Source organism: Podarcis liolepis (assembly GCF_965112155.1).
Source record: "Podarcis liolepis genome assembly, chromosome: 8".
Classification (NCBI taxonomy): domain Eukaryota; kingdom Metazoa; phylum Chordata; class Lepidosauria; order Squamata; family Lacertidae; genus Podarcis; species Podarcis liolepis.
In genome coordinates this window covers 27,591,494-27,597,542 of record NC_139560.1, presented here as the reverse complement: position 1 = coordinate 27,597,542, position 6,049 = coordinate 27,591,494, and the positions used below count along the sequence as shown (strand labels likewise).

The window sequence follows — 6,049 nt, the reverse complement described above, 5'->3', positions numbered from 1 at the left end:
GTACCACTCTGGCAGGAAGGTAAACAGCGTTTCTGTGTGCTGCTCTGGTTCACCAGAAGCGGCTTAGTCATGCTGGCCACATGACCCGGAAGCTGTACGCCGGCTCCCTCGGCCAATAAAACGAGATGAGCGCCACAACGCCGGAGTCGGCCATGACTAGACCTAATGGTCAGGGGTCCCTTTACCTTTACCTTACTTACACAAAAGATAGTTAGCATTCATTCATTCATTTATTGCATATGTGCAATACGAGCTTAAAAGGAGAGTCCACTGCCTTCCAAGGGAATCAGTTCCACTGTCAAACAGCTCTTACTGATGTTTAGTCAGAATCTCCTTTCTTTTAACTGGAAGGAAGCCATTGGTTTGGGTCCAATCTTTTACAGCAGGAGAAATCAAGCTTGCTCCATCTTCCACGTGACAGCCTTTTAGATACAGTATTTGAAGATGGCTATTCTCTTTACCAGGTTAAACAAACCCAGCTCACTCAACCATTCCTCACAGGGCTTGATTTCCAGACCCTTGATCATCTTGGTCACCCTCCTCTGCACATGTTCCAGCTTGTCAATATCCTTAAATTGTTGTGCCCAGAACTGGACACAGTATTCCAGGTATAGTCTGACCAAGGCAGAATAGACTGGTACTATTACTTCCCTTGATCAGGGCACTATTCTTCTGTGATTGCAGCCTTTTTTGGTGCTGCATCACACTATTGACTCATGGTAAGCTTATGGTCTACTAAGACCCCTAGATCCTTTTCACATATACTACTAGCAAGCCAGGTGTCCCCCATCTTATATTTGTGCAGCTTGTTCTTCCTACCTAAGTGCAGAAGCTGACATTTGCCCCTAGTGAAATTACTGTAGTTTGGGCCCAGTTCTCCAAACTGTAAAGGTAATATTGAGTCCCAATTCTGTCTTGAGAGCCAGTGTGGTGTAGTGGTTAAGAGTGATAGACTCGTAATCTGGGGAACCGGGTTCGCCTCTCTGCTCCTCCACATGCAGCTGCTGGGTGACCTTGGGCCAATCACACTTCTTGAAGTCTCTCAGCCCCACTCCTTCAGGTAGTGATAAAGCGGGATATCAAATCCAAACTCCTCCTCCTCCTCCTCCTCCTCCTCTTCTTCTTCTTCTTCTTCTTCTTCTTCTTCTTCTTCTTCTTCTTCTTCTTCTTCTGCAGCATTAGCTTCCCCTCCTAGTTTGGTATCATCTGCAGATTTGATGAGCATCCTCTCAATTCCTTCATCCAAGTCATTTATAAAAACCTTGAACAACAACAGGCCCAGGAAAGGAGAGGTGTGAAAATGTCTTATTATCCATTACCACCCATTTCCCGCTTGTAATAAAAAGTCCATTTGCAAAAGACGGCTATCTACTATTCTAGCTGGGTAGCTGCAGACAGAAAATAGCAGTTAAAAAAAACAATCAAGGTTGAATTTCTTTTTATTGTAACCTATTAAACACCCTTTGATGCACATAAATGTTCTTTGCTATATTTAGGGGGGCAGATCACCAATTTGCTTCTTCTAATGGTGTCGGTGGATGAAAACCTAGCAACAGGGCATACAAGTTCAAACTGCTATTGGAATAAAACCTGCCACCACTGGAATGAAACTACTTTCATTAGGGGGAAATGCATATTATGCTTTTATGAGCTGTCCCTTATCTCTTGCAGAAAGCTTTCATATTGCTTATAAAAAATATGTGATGCCAAAGGAGTATTCTGAGTTTGGGGAAACCTCCTCAGCAGCAGAAGTAATTGCTAGGTGGAGAAATTCCTCTTCCTCTTCTTCTTCTTCTTCTTCTTCTTCTTCTTCTTCTTCTTCTTCTTCCAGAATCTTATTAATCTAGATTTTCAAGATAGCCTGCAAAAGAGAACTATAAAAAAAATGAAACAGATCAAAAACATCAGAAACAATGGCAATTATCGTAGCAACAGTAAAAATACAAAAAGCAGTAGATATAAAATCAGTTAAAATCATGGGGATTTTTTTTTAAAAAAATGTCTATAATGTGGCTCTCCAGGCACCATGTCACATAGCAGCTTGTAAATAATATTCATTATTATTAAGAAAGCCTACAGAGTGGCAGGGATATACAGAGAGAATGACCTCTGGTGGCAGACTTAACAAACAGGTAGGTTCCTTTTTTGAAAAGGGGACAAAGCTAACATTTTCAATGAATATATCCCCTCCACAGACACCTCTGTGGTGATGACGGTATTAAAATATCCTGTTGTTCTTCAATGAAAGAGAAAAGGGGAGACCAGATAGTATCAAAGCTATCTTTTTTGGAGATGCGCTTGATTAGTCACCAATGGTATGTGTGGCATTCTGATAGAGCAATACTCCAGATATTATTAACCCAAGCCTCTGTTAGTATATTAGAGGTTTCCTTCCATCGTTGGGAAAAGGAAAATTGAAGGAAAGAAAGTGGCAGTGATTTATGCAAGCGCTGCTGAATCCTTGCCTGGCTTGGAGCAACGCAAACACAAAACCAACACACAATAATGCAAATGTGGTGTACTAGAAGCTGAACCCACTAGAAGCTGTTCAGTGAAGCTTACTCCCTAAGTAAATGTGTTTGGGACTGCAGGCTTAGCTGCATAGGTTTTCACTCATGGTGGTTTTCGGTGAACAGACCTTTGATCCTTAGGAAGATGCAATTATTCAGCCATTTATATTGTGTTAATCAATTTAATAGAATGTGATCCTTGGGGGGGGGGGAATCAAAAGTGCTTACCAATTACAAATAGTGTCTATGGAAAGAAAGCAATGGTTTTGACCTTTCTACTGTTATTGAATGGTAAATAAAGGCATCTATTGTTGGAGCTACAAAAATGTCTCGTCTGTAGTGGAAGGGATTTGTTTATGGAATGACAGACAGTGTTCATTTCTATTTTTAACCAGGCTGCTTGTTTTTATGTAACTAAAGGGCCAATTCCTGCAATTGCTTTGGGGATTATTTATTTATTTATAAACATGAAGCCTTGCCACACAACCATATTATTTACACAATAAATCTGCTTTGTTAGTGCAAGATACAAGTATTAACACCTTTCCTTAGCAGCAAATCTACAATACTATGTTATTGTGCAATCTCTACTCCACAAACCAATTTACTGCAGAAGAGCCTAGACTACTTAATTTACTTTCCACATTGTTATCAGTCACTTTTTACATTATTGAATGTAATACAACCTCTGCATCACTTTTGAACTACCCATATTGGGTCTGGCTTCCCACTTGGGAGGAGGGAGCCTTGAAGCCAAGTTATTTAAACATTAGCCCGATCCAAAAGCCCAGTGCAAAGAGCCAGTGCTGAGACTGACAAGGCTCTCTATGCTGGCTATCAAATGTATTCTCCCAGAGCCAAAGCATTGGTAGCCAAAACAGAATGTTGACTCACTATTAGAGAGAAGGAAGAGGGCAGGAAATAGGGGATAGAATAGAATGCCCTGGAAAATGACATGGCTTGAACACAGGTCCAACTTGTTGAACCCTATTCGCCAATTTTATTACAGGTCCAACTTGTTGAACCCTATTCGCCAATCTAAAATATGTGTGAAGATGACCCTATTAACCCTTAGACTTGAACAGGAGGCTGTAAGAGCAAACTAGTAAGTCCTTGTTTTTCATAAATTGCTCAATTAAGATTCCATTAGGATTCATTCAATCCAAATTATTATCTTGAAACAAATCTTACAAGAAAATGTGTTAAAGGTTCTGTTTTTTAGGACTGATCAACCATCGTATTTGACTATTTGTGCTAGCATTTGTGTTTAAAGATTAGGCTACAAATTTTACTGAAAAACAGTAATGGATAACGTTCATAGCCCTTTAGGTTGTGTTTTTTTTTAATGCCCTAATCTTAATACTTTTAAGTCCCATCGCTTTGTCGCTTATATTCCGTGTGATATAAAGATGAACAAATGCAGAGGAATTCACTGAACACAGCATATCCCTCAGGAACTTGCATGGCAGACTAAAACACTGCTGTTCTGTTTACAGCATTGGGAAAGGAACAATTAGACATTGAATCTAATAATCCCCCAGTACATGTGCCAGGAAATCAAATACACAGAGAATTTTAGAAAAAAGGATAAACTGTACTACAAGGGATAGTAGAATAATGGATTTATTCTTCACCAGGGAAGCATTTATATTCCCATGACTTATTTGCATTTAATCTTCCTGAATATAGGTTTGTAAAAACTCTCTTAATTCAATCAATCTTAATTTTTTTAAATAAAACAGGTTATGACCATTTCCACTGTGTAGCTGGGTTCAGTCAGCTACCCTCCTATGCTGGTCACTAAAACATACAGATTTTGGTTACCTTGGCCTCCTTGCCCTGCTGCCAAAATCACACAACTGCCTAACTTGCTTTTTACCTTATTTGCCGCTGCAGCTGATGTCAGGAGTGAGCCAGCAGTAATCAGAATAAGTGAAGTCAGCTCTTTATGAGAAAAAAAACAGGATCTTCACAGGGGTGCCAGACCTAATGAGCACAGCAACTCTGCCTAAGTCCCCTCCTCTCCAGGGTTTTCCCCAAGCAATCTGGGACTGCACCTGTGTGCCTTTGCTCCTTTCACTTCATGCCTCTCTATGTCCTGGGAGCCTGGGGGAGGAGAGGAGCATGGTACAGGAGGGAGAGACGTGAGCTTCTATACCAGCCTGACTTATCTCTACCTCTTGGCCTCCCTCCTCTCCTGCTTCTTCTGGACTTCTCTCTGACACAAGACTTTCCCAGCTCAGTTACCTCTTCAGCTTCCGACACCTTCTTCTCCCAGTCTTCTTCCTCTGACCACTCATTGCCATCCCACCACCACTCCCTAGGCTTTGAGCCTTCTTCCCTTGGAGGTTCCTCAGCTGGTTCCTCCCACCATTCTTCTGCCTCCAACCAGTCCATGACATCTGAGATGCTTTGTCAGGCAGGGCTACCCTCTTGCTTGTAAAATGCTAGTATAACTGGCTCGTTATTTTGTCACTGACATCCAGATGATCCAGGGAAGATGCAAATGTGATATTCTATGGTGGTGCTAATAGTTTTGGTCAAGAACTGGTCTGGTTCCTAAATGATTGTGCATCTAACAGATTCCCCCCCCCACTAGGATACAATTTATTTAAAAAGCTCACGATTAATGCTAAATTTTACACAACCTGTTGTGATTGGGTGATTGCATCACTCTGAGAAAGAAAGGTTGGGGAGATCAGGATTAAAATTGGGGGGGGGGGAGCCATTACCAGCAGTGGGATATTCTAGAAGTTCTCTGATCATTGGTTTGGCACTTGGCAGAATAGTTAAAGCTTCTGTAATGGGTATACTTTTGTGATTATCTCTGCACTAATATGTGCAAGACAGCTGAGGAACTCGCAGCAGCCCAGTGTCTTTGACCCACACATCCTGCAGGAAGTGGTGGAGTCAGAAATGGTGAGAGTTGGTGGGGAACACAACCTTCACCTTAAATGCTGTTTCCTCTCTCAAAGGTTCCACTAAGTATCATCTGACACATGTAGGACGTTGCCCCACTGAAAACCCAAATTACCGTACTTAGTGGAAAAGCACTGACAAGATGTCAGGCAGGGGACATTCAGGACCCAGAAGCCCAGGTGCTCTCTCATGGAGGCTTCCACCTGCCCAGGAGGACAATGGGAAAGAGATAAAGGTGCTTAAAAAGATCCTTTTGGGAATTACAATATAGGGACAGCACTACTCAAACAGTATATAAATTTATTCATGCATGCAACTACAGCAGCAAGAATTTCACTTCTACCAAAATGGAAAGAAGTCCCAGGGAAAGAAGAATGGATACAAAAAGCTTATGGAATATGCAGAAATGACGAAACTTACCGGAAAAATAAGAAATCAAGATAACAAACTTTTTATATAAGAATGGAAAAGGTTTATTGAATGTTTACAAATAAACTGTAAACAGAAAAGAACACTGGCAGGATTACTGCAATAACCTGCAGTTTTTATAAGAGTATACATTTAAAGCAAATGAATAAATGAGGAAATGTTAATTTGGAATATGCGGGGGGGGGGAATTA

General features: G+C 41.1%; 1 long non-coding RNA gene across 1 annotated transcript; it reads right to left on the bottom strand.

The window, feature by feature from the left end:
- Positions 1–1,421: 1,421 nt before the first annotated feature.
- On the bottom strand, positions 1,422–5,562 carry LOC310713434. Its single transcript, XR_014529241.1, has 2 exons — positions 4,390–5,562; positions 1,422–1,861 (listed from the first exon to the last, which is right to left on the bottom strand). It is a non-coding gene; the product is annotated as an uncharacterized lncRNA (long non-coding RNA).
- Positions 5,563–6,049: the final 487 nt, after the last annotated feature.